Raw genomic sequence first — 17,184 nt, 5'->3', positions numbered from 1 at the left:
AGTTCGATCGATCGAGCACTTTTTGGCAAACCTCTTGATCGATCGCGATGTCGATCGATCGAGTCCTTTTGTTTTGGCAAAGACCTTTGAAAAATTTATTTTTCGTGTTTAATTTTTCTTTTGGCCATTACATATGCATAATACGGATTTTATGCATTCGCTTGATAGTGAAACGGTTCACTCACGCACAGATTAGTTATTTTAAAGCGATTTAAAGTAACGGATTATCATGGATTAAAATTAAGTTGATTAAAGCGGTTTTGTCACATAATTTTAGTCATTAAAGGTGGTTTGGATAAATTTAACATAATTACGGAATTATGTCACGAATAAATTTTATTTTAGTTGATGCATTTTATTTATCGTTATTTTGAATGCCTTGAATGTTTTATTACGTATTTAATTCTTACAAACAGTTGTAACTTAGTGTGGCCTTAGTAGAACGTGTTACCGTAATGATGGAACACGGTCTTGGTTGTATTTTAAGATCTCGCATCTCCGTTTTTGTTTTTTTTTTTTATTATTACAGTTTCAATTTAGAATGTAAATAGGTTTATATTTTGTAAATTTTAATTGTAATTTTGAGAAGACCAAAGATGGAGACCAGATGCTCACTCCCGCTGCATGGATCAAGATGGAACATCAAGACAAGCTTCTCGGGTCCAACGGTGGATTCCAAAGTTGTATTATGTTCTTTTACTAGGATAGGCCACACTAGGAATTTTTATTTACGTTTTGCATTCTTTTATTTATTTTATCGTAACGATAGATTGCATCATATTCCGCCTAAAACCAAACCACCTAATAATTGCATGAAAACTGACTCATATAGAGGTCACGCGTTAGTTTTCTTTGATATACAGATATCATATATTTTTTTAAGCCATCACCTAAGTTAATTCATTCACGTAATGCTAGTTTTTCGTTCACTTAAAATGAATTAAAACTAAGTTGATGGGATCTTCCTCGTATAAACAAAAATTGAGAACAGTCTTTATAAGTCAAACTCCAATGAATCCCTTCTTCGTCGGTAGGCATAATATGACCCCTTCTACGTCGGGTAAGTTGGAACTGATTGACCTATTTTATCTCAACACTATGGTCACTCGTACGATCCTGTGATTATGGTGGACTATAGATAGGATTTACGAAAATCTATCGACCAAGAGTTCTAACGATAGAACTAGCTAAACAGTTGGCTTATCAATTTACGGAAATTGAGTCTTGGGATCACTTGTATTATTCTTGAGGGAGATCAATTATGCAAGTGCAATAAGTCTACACGATTAAAATGAATTTTTAATAGACTTAAATCACCTCGATGAGTTGCTTATTTCGTTTTGTTTTTCCTTTCTTTTTCAGTGTAGATCACGATCACTTAAACTGCTAATAACAAAATGGCTGGCCGTGCTGACGACCCAATGCCAAGTGCCACATTGGACCGTGAGTCCTGGCTTCGGATCTTCATGAATCGGATGAATCACCCACTCGACCAAGAATGATGGATCAAACTTCGCGGATTGAGAGGCGGCATTACGGAATGTCTGCTGCTGCTGACGGGAAGCTCAAATATCTGACAGAGCCCATCCCGTCAAACCCAGGCCCCATGGCTGGAGCTAACGAAATCGCCAAGTATAACGATTTCGTCATGGAAGCGGGTGCGATTAAAAACGTACTCATTTTTGCAAGGGAATCCAATTTGCAGAAACGCTTCATAGCCCAAGGTGCAAACAAGATTTTCACCACGCTCACTAAGGAATTCTCGAAAACACCGAGAATCGTGACCTATGAGCATACCACTCGCTTCTTTGATGCGAGACTCCAGAAGGGCCAACCGGTTAGCCCACACATTCTCAGCATGATTGAGAATGTCGAGAGACTGGAGGCGCTTGATTGTAAAATCAGCGAGAACATCGTGATTGACCGCATGCTTCATTCACTCCACGATGGTTTTGCGCTCTTTAGAGCGAATTACTATATGAATGATTTGAAGAAAAGTCCTCATGAACTACACTCCCTACTCGTACAGACCGAGAAGGATATGAAGTTTAGTGGGAGCTTGAAACAGGATGTTCTCGTTGTGTCAAACAAGGGCAAGGGTAAGGGCAAAGCTCGGCGGACCTAGCGGTAGGTAAACCGAAGTTTAAGAAGTCGGGATCGTAAGAGTGGGTCTGGTGAGGCAAGCAACTCATCAAGCGCGACAAAGAGCAAGACCGAAAACATGGAATGCCATCACCGCCACAAGATCGGGCATTGGAGGCGTACATGTCCTGTTTACCATGAGGACATAAAAGCAGGTCGCGTTAAACCTGTTGGTATGTCTTCTTCCTCTTCTACTTTTATTCATATGATTGAGATTAACCACGCAAGTTACGGAACTTGGGTACTAGATACTGGTTGTGGTTCTCATCTGTGTAATCATGTGCAGGGGCTCCGAAATATCAAACCCCTCGTAAAGGGTGAGGTGGACCTGCGTGTCGGGAATGGAGCACGAGTGGCTGCCGTCTCGAGGGAACATACGTGATCCAGCTTCCTAGCGGATTTGAGTTATTTTTATATAACTCGCTATTATATACCCAGTCTTTCTAAAAACATTATTTCGGTTTACGCACTTGACAAACTTGGTTTTTCATTTGTAATAGAGAATAATACTTGCATTTTCTCATTACACGATATGATTTATGGCAAGGCAGTCTCCATGAACGGAATTTATGTTTTAGATCAGACCACCGAAATATTACACGTAATGAATAAGAAGTTAAAGGTTGGTGACAAAGATCAAACGTATCTATGGCACTGCCGTATGGGACACATTAATGAGAAACGCGTAAAACAAAATTTCATAAAGAATGGAGCTATCTCGGCCTTTGATTTTCAATCATTTGGCACGTGTGAATCATGTCTCATTAATAAGATGACTCGAATTTCCTTCAAAGGTGTTGGAATGCGCGCTGCTGACCTATTAGGACTCATACATACGGATGTGTGTGGACCTATGTCAATCACCGCACGAGAAGGCTATAGGTATTTCATCACTTTCACGGATGATTTAAGTATATATGGCTATGTCTACTTAATGAAGCACAAAAGTGAATCCTTTGAGAAATTCAAGGAATACCGAGAATCGGGTACAGAACCTCTTTTGGGTAGAAAGATTAAAACACCGCGCTCGGGCCACCGTGGTGGCGAGTATCTTTCTCACGAGTTTGATCAACACCTCAAAGACGTGGGATTGCCTTACGTTAACTCCACCGGAACACCTCGGTTGAATGGTGTGTCCGAACGGAGAAATCGAACACTACTTGATATGGTTCGATCCATGATGAGTCACACCGTGTTGCCTGACTCATTGTGGGGTTATGCTCTTCATCACTGCTCTAATACTTAACCGAAGTCCGTCTAAAGCTGTTGACAAGACTCCATATGAACTATGGAAGGGAACGGTCCCTAACTTGTCCTTTATACGGGTTTGGGGCTGCGAGGCTTATGTCAAGTGGAGACACGAGGATAAGCTCGGCCCGCGATCGGTCAAGACATACTTTATAGGTTATCCTAAAGGAACGCTTGGTCATTACTTTTATTCGCCAACCGAACAACGTGTATTTGTTGCGGCTAGTGCGACATTCTTAGAGAAGGAATTTCTCGAGAATGCAAAGAGTGATAGAACCTTCGAACTGTCGGAGATTCCAGAACCAAATACCGAGCAACCATTGGAGGAACCAGTTCCTTCAATCCCTATTACTGATAAACATTCCTGAGGAACCTAGGAGGTCGGGAAGAGTCTCTATTCCTCCGGACAGATACATTGGTATGGTCGAGGAACATGACATAGATGAAATTCTACTCTTAACGAGTAGTGAACCCGCAACCTATAAAGGTGCCATGACCAGTTCTGACTCAAAGCTATGGCTTGAGGCCATGCAATCCGAGATGGACTCCATGTATGAGAACAACGTATGGGATCTTGTTGACTTACCTGCTAAGGTTCGTCCCCTTCAATGCAAATGGCTTTACAAGATAAAGCATTCTGTGGAAGGTCAACAAGACATCTATAAAGCACAACTAGTTGCTAAAGGTTTCACCCAAGTGCCAGGTTTGCACTACGATGAAATTTTTGCACTCGTAGTCATGATGTGTTCCATTCGGATTATCTTAGCGATTGCCGCTTTTCATGACTATGAAATTTGGCAGATGGATGTGAAAACCGCCTTCTTAAACGGTTTTTTGGAGGAATAGTTGTACATGGTACAACCCGAAGATTTCATCAATCCTGAACATCCTAAGAAAGTATGCAAGCTTAAGCGTTCCATTTATGGACTTAAGCAAGCTTCTAGGAGTTGGAATCATCGTTTCGACCAAGTGATAAAAGAAAATGGATTTACTCGATCGGTCGAGGAACCATGTCTATATATCAAGTCGAGTGGGAGCAATATTGTCTTCCTAATATTGTATGTCGATGACATACTCCTGATTGGGAATGACATACCTCTCATAACTTCGGTAAAAGTATGGTTGAAGAACCATTTCCAGATGAAAGATCTGGGTGAGGCACAAAGAATTTTGGGCATCCGTATCTATCGAGATAGATCACGTCGGATGTTATCTCTCAGTCAGGAGTCTTATATAGACAAGATACTAGAGAGATTCAGCATGACTAACTCCAAAAGGGGGTTTCTTCCTATGGCTCCAGGGGTGCATTTGAGCAAGTCTCAGGCACCAGAGACACCGGAAGAGAAAGAGCGCATGACACGGATTCCTTATGCCTCGGTTATAGGATCAATCATGTATGCCATGATATGCACACGTCCGGACGTGGCATATGCATTGAGTATGACAAGTCGATTCCAACAGCATCCAGGTGAATCACATTGGATGGCTGTCAAGAACATTCTTAAGTACCTACGGAGGACTAAAGATTGGGCATTGACTTATGGAGGCGAACAAAAGCTATGCGCAACCGTTCTGCAGATGCTAGCTTCCAAACGGATCGAGATGACTCGAAATCTCGATCTGGATTCGTTTTTACTCTTAATGGCGCTGCAGATCACCGGAAGAGTTCCAAACAAAGTGTTACAAGAGATTCTACGATCGAGTCCGAGTACTATGCCGCGTCTGAAGCTACAAAGGAAGCGATATGGATGCGTCAATTCTTACAAGGACTATCCGTAGTGCCTAGTTCGAATAACCCGATCACCATCTATTGCGACAATAGAGGTGCCATCTTCCAAGCTAAGGAGCCTAAGTCTAGCAACAAGTCTAGACATGTACAACGGAAAGCTCATCTAATCCGAGATTACGTGGAGCAAAAGGAGGTAGTGATAGAAAAGATTGCTACAGATGATAACATAGCAGATCCTCTCACTAAACCATTACGACAAGATAAGCATGAAGGGCATGTTAATTCCATGGGAATTAAACGTGTTCCTGAGTTGTAGTACTCTTTTATGGATTAGATTCATTCTCTTTTGTACTCTATACGACATCATCGTTTTGATATTTATATATTTTGTTTTTCATGTGGATTTGTACGACAATTTTGAACACCACAAAGTGAACTGAACAAACATTATATTTTTGGTCCTTAATTGCCCACGTGAGCTGATAACTCTGGCAATTATTATGTGACGTTGGTTGATGGTGGGTTCAACGAGCCATAAGTCAAAAGGTTGACTGACCAATCACAGAGGCGATTTATACGGATATCTCGTAGGACACAATTGTGACATCGACGTGGAGTCCTAAATGTTTTATAACATTCGGTGCCAGGTCGTGGATAAGACCTCCATGGTGATCCTAAGAGTCGATTCTTTTGACTATCGACTGTCTCTTGAGACTAAGGCAGATTTTGGGTAACTTTGGTTTCTTTCTCACGGTCATCCGTAACAGGGGACCAAGTAGATTTTTTCTGGGTCATTTCATGCTGTGCTTCGATCGGAAGGAGTCGAGTTGAAGGAAATATTCAGCCTTTATCAGGTACTCGATATTTCTCAGGGCCACTCGAGGAGTCAGAATCGAAATGCATGGCCATGCTCGAATACGAATTCGTTTTATCAGTTAAGTTACTCTCTAGTCGGGGAAACCACTCTTGATACAGATCGATTGTAAAATACGACCTTTGCGGATCCGGATCTGCAAATTGTTTTACATTGAGTGGGAGAAATTTTAAATGAATATGAGAATCGGTTATCGCACATACACTTGTACGGACAAGTGGGAGTTTGTTGGAGCCGTGTCCTCCAGTTAGTGCGGATAACGTTATTGCACATACACTTGTACGGACAAGTGGGAGCTTGTTGGGGCCGGTGTCCTCTACAGTTAGTGCAATAACATTTAAATCTCTAAAAGGATCAAAGGGTATACTTTTGTATTATTATCATTTGGTCCACGTTTATCAATAACGGTTGGCTTGCTAGATAAGTTTGACGTTATTGTCATACAGATGGCGGTGATCAACTGGTCCCTTAAAGTCACACCTATAGGATATGTTTGAGAGATGTGACGGTATGAAAATACAGTCATGTTGATGCCTAATATGACTAAGCAGTTAGTCGAAGTTATTGACTAATAATTAGTCAAACGCGATGTTGAGATATTTTATTTAATACGGATTAAATAATAATGGCTAAGACGAATTAAACAGTTAATTCGTAAATTAAATATAAACGATTATATTTGATTAATGTATATTGAATAAATTAATTATACAATATTGTCATTATCGGACATGTATTATTATATCGACTAATTCATGTTACTAGACGATATTTTAATAACCGATAACCGATGACGATTTATAATAAAATCGCGTCATATACATTTAGCATTTTCGAGTCGGATCACGAGTTAAAATAAAGAGGAAGTGAAAGCCCACTTCCCCATGAGGCTCTCGGTTGGCCGAACCAAGGAGAACAAAAAGGAGAGCTTTCTCTCCTTTTGTAACCTAATTCAAATTCAAAGAAAAATTAGGGTTTTGAGAGCATTTTTCCTCTGAAAATCCTAGATCTCTCATCAAGAAAATTCACAAAAGCTCGCTCAATATTGCAAGTCAATTAGAGAGTATTTCTAGCACAAGGGGCATAGTCTCAGACGGTCTTGGGTGCAACGATTAGGAGGAAATCTACGTTGATTTCTATCTTAGGCCGAATTCTCAAGGACCCGAGGTTAATTCTTGTGCTTTATCGTTTTCTCTTGTATTTATGTTTTATGACAATAATCACATGTTAAATTTTGCGTTATAGTCCTAAAATTTAAGGGTTTTATACGGATATTACCCCACACCTCATACAAATGAGTATGGGCAAATACAATGTTAATCCGGGTTCACTTTAACGGGGTTCAATGTTGTCTCTACAACCCGTTTGGATGTAACAAAGTATAATAAAAGAGTTTTAAAGAAAAACTCGAACGACAAATGCGATTATCACATATGAATAATCAATGCCTGATTACTACTTCATATTCTATAATCCAGTTTGATCTTGAATGTAGTTATTCATCTCAATTTAATTGAAATGACATGACTCATCATGTTAAGCCTATGAGAAGGCTTTGGTTAGTAGGTTTTATTAACTTCTTGTACCTTACTCAACCTCACTACATACTCATTTTCTTTTGTAATGTATACATTTGCATTACAAAACTTTCTGAGTACGTGTCGAAATCCAATCAAGACATGGGCCCTCTAGCCTTAGAATAGCTCCCACTGTTTTCACAGTGTGCGGGACTCATCCTTCTTGCACATCTCATGATTGCAAGTGTACTCAATTTCCGTTGTAAATATTTCTCATTGTTCTTTATTGCCTAGAACGATTCTAGAAAATCTATTTCTTAAATAACATAGCCACAATGGTATCTTAACCATCCTAATGTGTTTTGATTATGGTTTTGTCAGAAACCATGCGCAATCGCAATTGTCAATTGTCACTTGTGTAACACCTTTACACAAAATTGCATCAAAAACACTTTGCATTATATCCTTAATGCTTTTGCAAGCACTTAAGGGTAATCTTTATGGCTTACTTGGTAACTTATTACTTAAATTCGATTTTAAAATAATTCTTTATACTCAAAGCATATGAATTGTTTTACATCATTACTTATTTAATTGATCAGGCAGCGGAAGCAAATGGAATCAACCAAATATGTTCAATTCGATTGAACTAATCATGAATCTTATCAACATAAGACTTCTTATTTGATGCTAATATCATGTGGATTTATCTCCATAAAACCGGATATTCAAGATGTATTATATTACTCCAAAAGTCTTAAATCATTTTCAATGATCAATATGTCATCCACATATAAGACTAATTAAAATTTCCATAACTCCCACTAAACTCCATATATAAACACAACTTCTCGACTTATCGAGAAAAGTTTTATAACATGATCAAAACATTGATTCCAACTCATTGATGTCCTACTTAAGACCCTCTCTTAAGTTTCACATTTTCTTAGGATTGCAAGAATCTATAAAACTCAAGACATGTAATGAATACATTCCTTCTAATTGAAGAAGTGGGTTTTAGATTCACTCGCTATGTATTTCATAATGATACACAATCCCTAAGAAGATCCAAATAGACTCAAGCATTTCAACTAGTGCAAAACCCTTTGCTACCAATCAAGCCTTGAAATCTCTCTTTATTAGTGCAAAACCCTTTGTCACTAATCAAGCCTTTTATTTCGAATTTTCATGGCTCTAAGCCTTATATTGAGTTGTGACTTAAACATTTTCATGTAAGTCATACGTTCATTACTTTCTAGAAGTAATCAACTTGAATCAAACGATTTCTTTGTAAGTTACAAGCTATTTACTTTCTTAAAAGTAACACTAATTCATCATCTTCAACAAGTGATGACTTTAACCTCCTGGGTTTTGAAGAAACAACGTTTAACACAAAACGTCTTATGTAGCCAAGAAAGACCAGTTTCTTGCGACATAACATTCTTTGACACAATACAATTTGTGGCTCTTGAATATTTTTAATATTTTTCTCCCACTCTGTCTTCTAGAAACAAACTTGTATTTTTAGGAAGACAGCTTCACGAGCCACAAATACGTAGTACTCGTGATAATTGAAAGGAAAAAGGAGCATTTGTTTCTTGTGAAAACTTACAAGCATGGTACCCTACCATTTCATATCTCATATGATTCGTTTTAGATTTAGTGGAAAAATAATTTAGACAAAATGATAAAATCCCCAAAAGGATCAAGTAACTCAAAGTAACTTGATTGAAGTCCAAACCATATCGAATAGCGTTTGAATTCTTATCTAATCACACATTATTCCATAATGCGTGCTAAGAGAGATTAACTTGTGATACTATATCACATTTCCTTTGGCTTATATCAAAGTCTTCACTTTGATAATCCCATCACGACTAAATCGTGCTTCTTTGAACTTTTGAACTTCTTCAAAGATTTCTCTATTTACCTTATTAAGTGAACACATTAATGTCAACCTAAATCGTTGGTAAAAGAAAATGATCAACCTATTTTGGATCAATGATTTACAACCTCGATCTCCTTTTCAACCAAAAGGCACGAGACATCTTGCTTTGAATACAAGATACGCATATACCATTAACAATCTAATGGTTTTAAGAGTACTCGATAACTCTTTGCGTTCATCATTCCAGAATTTTAGGTTTGATCTTGGGTTACCAATTTGAGTCTTGCATCATCTTCATGATATATTATTCTAGTTTGGTTTAGAATATAATCACCTTGATAATGGGCTAGCCATACATCAAATCATGGTGTATAGGGTCACAAAAGTGAAACCTCTTTTTGTATCTTAACAAGTTCATATTCTTATTTAGAGTTTATTCACTTAATAGTCACAATTAAGTAAAACTCTAAACCCAAAAACTAGATTGAGTACACAATGACTCTATCTCTCAACATTATTGTTGCTAGTCGTCATATTCTAATCATTCTATGTATCAAGTACAATGATGTAAACCACCACCGGTTTCTAATATTGACGAAGTAGTACTAGCAAAATTTATGTCAATCAAATAAATAAAGAACTAAGTCTTATTAGATGTCCCACAACTAACTTGCTTATTCTTTAACAACTTGGGGTAGTTTCCTTTCTAGTGTCCAACATTTAAGACAATGGAAACTTTATCGGTCGGGATTGATAGGTTTAGTATCGTTATTCTCAATAACGTTACTTTTAACATTACCTTGTGTCAATTCCATTCTAATTTTACTTCTTTGAACCTCATCCATTTCTTAACGGTTTAAGAGAATGCTCCCACTCAATTCAATGAGTCTTTGCTTAGAGAAGCAAAATTTAATTTCATGAAGACTACTCTTCATTCGTTCGTTTAGTCTTAAAACTTTCATTGAAGTGGTTGCGGTATTTTGGTCAATTTTGATTTCCAACAAATCTAGTTACCAAAATGATTTAACGTTTCAAAGTACTTAACTTAATTAAGCATATGAAAAACAATCCATTGTAAGTAGATGTGTTAGTCAAGAATCAAAAACCTGTTTGATAATGAATAACTTTAATCTATACTTTTTACAAGAGATCCTTAGCAATGGTTAATATGAGGTTTTAGAAGAAAATTCATATTTGTCTTTAGTTACGATGTTTTAATGGAGATTTGAATTAAAATTGAAATGATATCGTATATGAATTGTGGTAAAGAAATAGAACAATATAATAACGGAATAATGGAAAACTTAACATTTATCGTTATAATAATACTTATAAACAAGTATAGAATTTACATAGTGACCTCTACCCAACTATGATAAATGATTCCAAGATCCAAATTCATATTAACTTGGGCACGGTGTGGCCGATGAAACCCTTATCAATATAACTCGGTGGATTAACGCTTTAATCGATTCTACTTTTAGAACTCTTGGTCGATAAAATTACTCTAATATTTATCTACAGCCCAAAACACATCCGACAAGGGCACGGTGTGGCCAATGAAACCCTTATCAAAAAATTTTTGTTGAGTTCAATCCAAATTTCGAATAAATGTGTCCATGATCCAAACCCACATTAACTTGGGCACGGTGTGCTCATCAACATGAATTCGGTGGATAGACATTTATCACCCACTTCCCCTACGTAACAAGGTTTGTACCCCGGTGTAGCCGAGTGCACTCCCTCGCGAAATAGGTTTTCATGGTTTCTACTTTTTGGTAAGGCTATGTCTCAATTGTTTATTTTTAGCGAGAGGTCATGTCAATTTATTATCTATCACGTTTTAAGTGAACTAAAGCGGTGAACTATGATAATTATAATTGACACGGTCGATAAACTCGATTAAGATGATAATGCATGTTTTAGTTATGACGATTTAGCGATGCATGCAACATATAAATAAAATGCAAAGCATAAATAAAAATCCTAGTATGGTCTTCTTAAAATAGAAAATCTAATTAACTATTACATATTCGGAAACCAACTCCATTGGTCCCTTGAACTTCGGTTTTGGCACGCATCTCGAGGTAACACCGTCTTTAATGTATTGCCTTCTTGAGTGACACCGTCTTCAAGGTTCTCCGGAATGAATGAATTACATAACGAATTACATAATTTCCTATTATACATTTGTAATTAAAATAAAATAAATCTATTAAATTACAAAACGGTGATACGAGATCACAATAAATTACAACCGAATCGATATTCCCATACATTTCGGGTAATATCAATTAAAAACTAAGGTCATACTAAGTAAAATTACATAATTCAAAAATTACATAAAATAAAATTATGACAATCATAAATAAAATGAAGCATTATAATATGTATGAACATGCCCAATTTTATGCTAAATCGCCTTTAAGGAGCCAATATCGTATATTAAACGGTTTTTACGGATTAGTGTGATTCAACCTTTTAAAATCACAAAAATTACATAAATTCATATTTATGCACAAGTTAATTACCCTAACCAACTTAGGACTCAAAATTAGCCTCCACTAACTTATGACAATAATTAACTTATATTTCTTAATGTTGTTCATAAAAGGACTTAAAATTACAAAATAAAGCCATAAACTTCAAATAAATCACAAAAAATTTCAAATAAATTCAAAATTCAAAATTTAAACTCATGAACATTCTGGAAAAATACCATGACACTCATAATGTTCAAAAAACTTAGGTTAAAAATTTCGAAAATTATCGGGAAAAACAATGTTGCGGTTTATCGAATTTATCAAATATTGTCATAAAAATATAAGAAAAATTATATTTATCAACTTTTCAATTTTAGATCTGAAATAGATAATAAAATGCAACATGTGACATTTTTCCTTAGTCATGAAGTATGTTTTAGCAATTATTCACTAATTAAGTCACTATTTATGCTATTTTTCATCAAAAATCCATAATTCATGCATGAAGACTTCATTATAGCCTATTATTTTACACACATCTTGTAAAATTTCATGTCACAACATACTAAATTTCTATGACCATATTCAAAATTTATCTCATATTAACCCATTTTTCATTTAAATTCGATTTTTATCATGAAAAATCCATATTTCGAGCATAAAAACTCCAAAAATTCCGAAAATTTACAGATCATCTAAAACTAATATATGTGAAAACATATCCAAAAACCACTAAAAAATTCGAAGTTTAGCTAATTTTCGTCCAAAAATGACATTTTCTATCATAAAAATCACATTTAATGCCAATATTATATAAAATGAACAATAAAATCCATAAATTAAACCAAAATATCCTAAAACATTTTAGGACCAGAAACTTTAACATGCATAATAAATTTCGTGATATATCATAATAAACACAAATTTATAAGTTTTATATGTTAATCGTATAACTCGGAAAAACTGTAACCGATTTGCATGCAAACAACCTTGTGCGCTCTGATACCGCTTGTTAAAAATCTATATCTCATTATTTAACATATTCATATATTTTTCAAATTAATTTAGTCATAAAATTAATTACAAATCTTATGCATGCAAACTAAATAAGAAGAGATAAGAAAATCAATTTCTCACCATCTAATTTTCGGTCAAATGGGCACCAACAAGATCTCCTTCTTGTTAGTTCTTGAGCTTTCCAATAATGGATGAACATTCATGACTTCAAAATAGAAGTCCTCCAATTAGTAGCACCCAAGATTATCCCTTAATCCCACAAACTAACATGTACTAGATATTTGTAATGTGGTTTACCTTAAAATTGATTACTAATACTCATATACTACTACTAGTATTATTAGTTATTGATTCATACAAATTAGATTCATCAAACTTGATTTTATGATGAACAAGAGTGAGAAGTTTATGTTTTTCTTAAAACATGAGAGAATAGAAAAATTAAGAGAAAAAAACTCTCTAAATCTACCTCTAAAAACCGGTGGCTTCATGTGGTCTTATGACCATTTTTATTTTTCTTTTTGTCTTCACAAGACAAAATGTGTAAGTCTTTTCCATGGTCATGTCACTATCAAGTGTTATGGACAAATGAATAAGACAAATGGAAAAAGACAAAACTTCTCATATAGCCCACCAATTTTCGGTTTCTATAGTGTAATATGGAGTCCATTTTATTTTTGTCAATTGTACAATTGCATGTCATGTGACATGTGACATGTCTTATGTCATGTTTTAATTTAAAATTCATATTTAACAAATTAAATATCATTTACAAATTAAATAAATCATATTTAACAAATTGACTAGTAATTTAAAATTACTTTCTCATAAAATGGTCATTTAATTACTAGTTAGTATAATTCACAACCTTTTGTAATTATAACTGACTTATCATTCTCATCTCGCGTGTTTCGCAAACACCGATTAATTTTAGTAATATAACTTCTTAAATTACTAAATGAAATCTCATTTAATCACATTATAATAAGATGTCATTTTTCTCTCTTATAATAATTTGTTCAATTTTAAGGAATTAATTAATCTGTATCGTCATACAATTAATTAACCTTTTCAATTAAGGGAATCGTCCTTTAGGTGTGACCTCAAGGGATCAACTAATCACCACCGTCGCACGACAGTAATGTCAAACTCTAGCCAGCCAATCATTACCGATATGTGTGGACCAGTTGACTATATATGTAATGTATCATCCCTTTCGTATTCTTGATATGAGATTTAAATATGTGATCAATATGATCAACAATTGTGATCGCATTATTGTCGGGGACACTTACTCCAACATGAACATACCTTGCTGTGAATTTATGATGGAGTATTTCCTGTACATTTTGTGTATGGTAGCTGTAATGGTATGATTGTTGGTTGAATAATGCGATGTAGTAATAGTATCAAGTACGGTCGGAGTCAGTATGTCTTTATGTATGTGGATTGCATTTTTGCGAAGCCTTGCTGTTGATGTCGTGGAGACTGAACTTCGGGGACGAAGTTCTTTTTAAGGGGGGGAATACTGTAATACCCAGGATATCTAAGGACTCTGTTGACTGACCTTGTTGACCAAACATACCTTAGGGATGAATGGGTGAAGGATCAGGCTCTTAACGTGAACTTTATAGGATTGTATACTCGACCTAGCGGAGACTACTCGGCCGAGTATCACCTATACTCGACCGAGTAGAGTCTACTCGGCCGAATACCCCAGTACTCGACCGAGTATGGCTACTGTCGAGACGTTAATATAAAATGCAAGTTTGCGAGATTCATTTCATTTTCCCCATTTCCTTGACAGTTCCTCTTTCTCTAACCCTAGCCTATCTCCCTCTCTTATCACCCCTTCTCTTCACACCTTAATGTTATAGCCTAAACCTCCACCATGAGAAGGACGGGATTCGCTAGGGAAGGATGGCGTGTGTGGTGGTTGTCTATGTCTCCGTCGAGGCGTATTGTTAGGTAAGTCCCTGCCCTGTGTTCTTTTGGGTGATTCTTTGAGTATAGTTGTGTAATAGGAGGTTGTTATCATTGTTAGGATGCTTTTTGGAGTCGTGCTTGGCTGTGTATGGATGTCTTTCATGCTTTACGACGAGGTAGGGTTTCCTACTCAGTTTTACTGTTAATTGTTATGGCATGATTATTTAGTGATTATTGATAACTGCTGATCATCTGAGTATGGGCGTTGTTGTGACGGTGTTGGTGTGGAGATGTTGTGACAGCTGTGATGTTGTGTGTTGTGATTGTGGTGGAGTCACTTGCGGGAGTGGCTTCACACCCTAGTTCGCCCTCCGTGGAACCCGCCACGGGAGGGGATGTGCACATTAAGGGATAGGGATTTGTTTTAGTCGCTCGTTGATGAGCTGGACTTGGTGGGATCGGCTGCGGTCACTCACTGGCGGAGTGGAGTACCTGTTGCGATGGGTAATCTGGAAGGGCTACACACCTCGGTGTGTAGTCGGTTACTATGTGAGATCGGGAGACCGGGGAGTGTGGATGATCAGCTAGTTACCTTGTTGCTTGCCTTATATTGTTTGAGTAATATTGACCCCGTTGTTGTTGTTTTGTAAAACCTGCGGTGATCCATTCGAGGATGGTGAGCAGTTGGCTTAGCAGGTACTGTTGATTGTGGCTGCTAGGATTGGAGGGATCGAGTCATCACGCTACCAGTCTAGAGATGCCGTTGAGTGTTGTAGTTGTATCTTTGGTGTAAAGAGTTTGTATTGAGTCATATTGTATGAGGAACATTAATATTTTTATAATTGTTCTTTTATTGTCTAATTTGATCTACTTCCTCGGGATACCGAGATGGTGACACCGTCATACACTGGGATGGTCCTTGGTAAGGCGTCCTGGTGTGCGGGGTGTTACAGTTGGAGCTTGTGTCCTCCACAAATTAGTGTGATAACATTTATAAATCTCTTATAGGTTCACAAGGGTATACTTCGTATTTTATCAGTTGATTAACGATTACCTAATAACGGTTGGCTTGCTAGAAAGTTTGACGTTATTATCATACTGATGGCGGTGATCAACTGGTTCCTAAAAGTCACACCTAAAGGATGTGTTTGAGAGATGTGATTATGGAAATGTAATCACATTGATGCCTTATATGACTAAAAGGTTAGTTCATGTATTTGACTAAACAGTTAGTCAATGTGTTGATGAGACGATTATTTTATTTAATTAAATAATATTAGCTGAGACGAATTAACTGTCAATTCGTAAATTGAATATAAATAGTTATATTTGATTAATGTATATAATGTTAGCTTGGACGAATTAAGATGTTAATTCGTAATTAAATGTAATCGGTTATATTTAATTAGCTAATTATAAATATGCGATATTTATAGTTAAAATATATATTATACGATATTGTCATAATAAATTATTACAGACCGATATTAATAAATCGACTGCAAGATATTGTGTGCAGACTTATTAATACGGAATAAATTAAATGACAATTTATAACTTATACACTTTATATACATTTTGTAAACTACCAAAAATGAAAAGATTTAATCATCTTATTTTGGTAGGAGGAAAAACCGAAAATAAGGAGATAATCCTCCTTATATTTCGGTTATATGGGCCGAAAAAGAGGAAAGAAAATTCTACCCTAATTCACTCTTCTTTCACGGTTTAAGAGAGTGAAGGGAGACCATTTTTCTTAACCTAATTTTAACCTAGCACACTCTCATCAAAAATACACACAAAACCCTACATTAATTAAGAAAATTTGGGGATCGATTCTAGCAAGAACAAAGGCATATCTCATATCATCTTGGGAGCAACGATTAGGTGAATATCATTGCGATATTGTTCTTAGGCCGATTTTGCTAGGACCGAAGGTTGATTTCTTAATCACTTTATTTTGTTTATGCAAATTTCTTTTATGACTAGTTTTCATATCTATAATTTCGTTATAATCCTTATAATGTTAATGGAAGTATACCGATATTTCCTACATCACTTTGTCATGCAACAGATGATTTAAAATGCATGGGAGATTGAAAAAAAAAAAAATTAAAATGGATAAATATGTTTTGCTAACCCCTTATTTACTTATTACTTTTCAATGTTATAATGTTATACATTAATTGTTAGATAATTTTTTAAAGTTACTCCTTATATAAATTGTAAATAATACCAAGTATCTAAATTGATTTTTTTTTTATCTCTATACGAACTATTTGTCTATTGTTCTTGATCTGATATATATTATGAAATTACTCTCCATAAGATGAAATAATTAACGCAAGTCAGTAACACAA

Source organism: Silene latifolia, chromosome X (genome assembly GCF_048544455.1).
Source record: "Silene latifolia isolate original U9 population chromosome X, ASM4854445v1, whole genome shotgun sequence".
Classification (NCBI taxonomy): Eukaryota; Viridiplantae; Streptophyta; class Magnoliopsida; order Caryophyllales; family Caryophyllaceae; genus Silene; species Silene latifolia.
The sequence above is the reverse complement of the archived record's forward strand: the minus strand, read 5'-3'. Positions refer to the sequence as shown.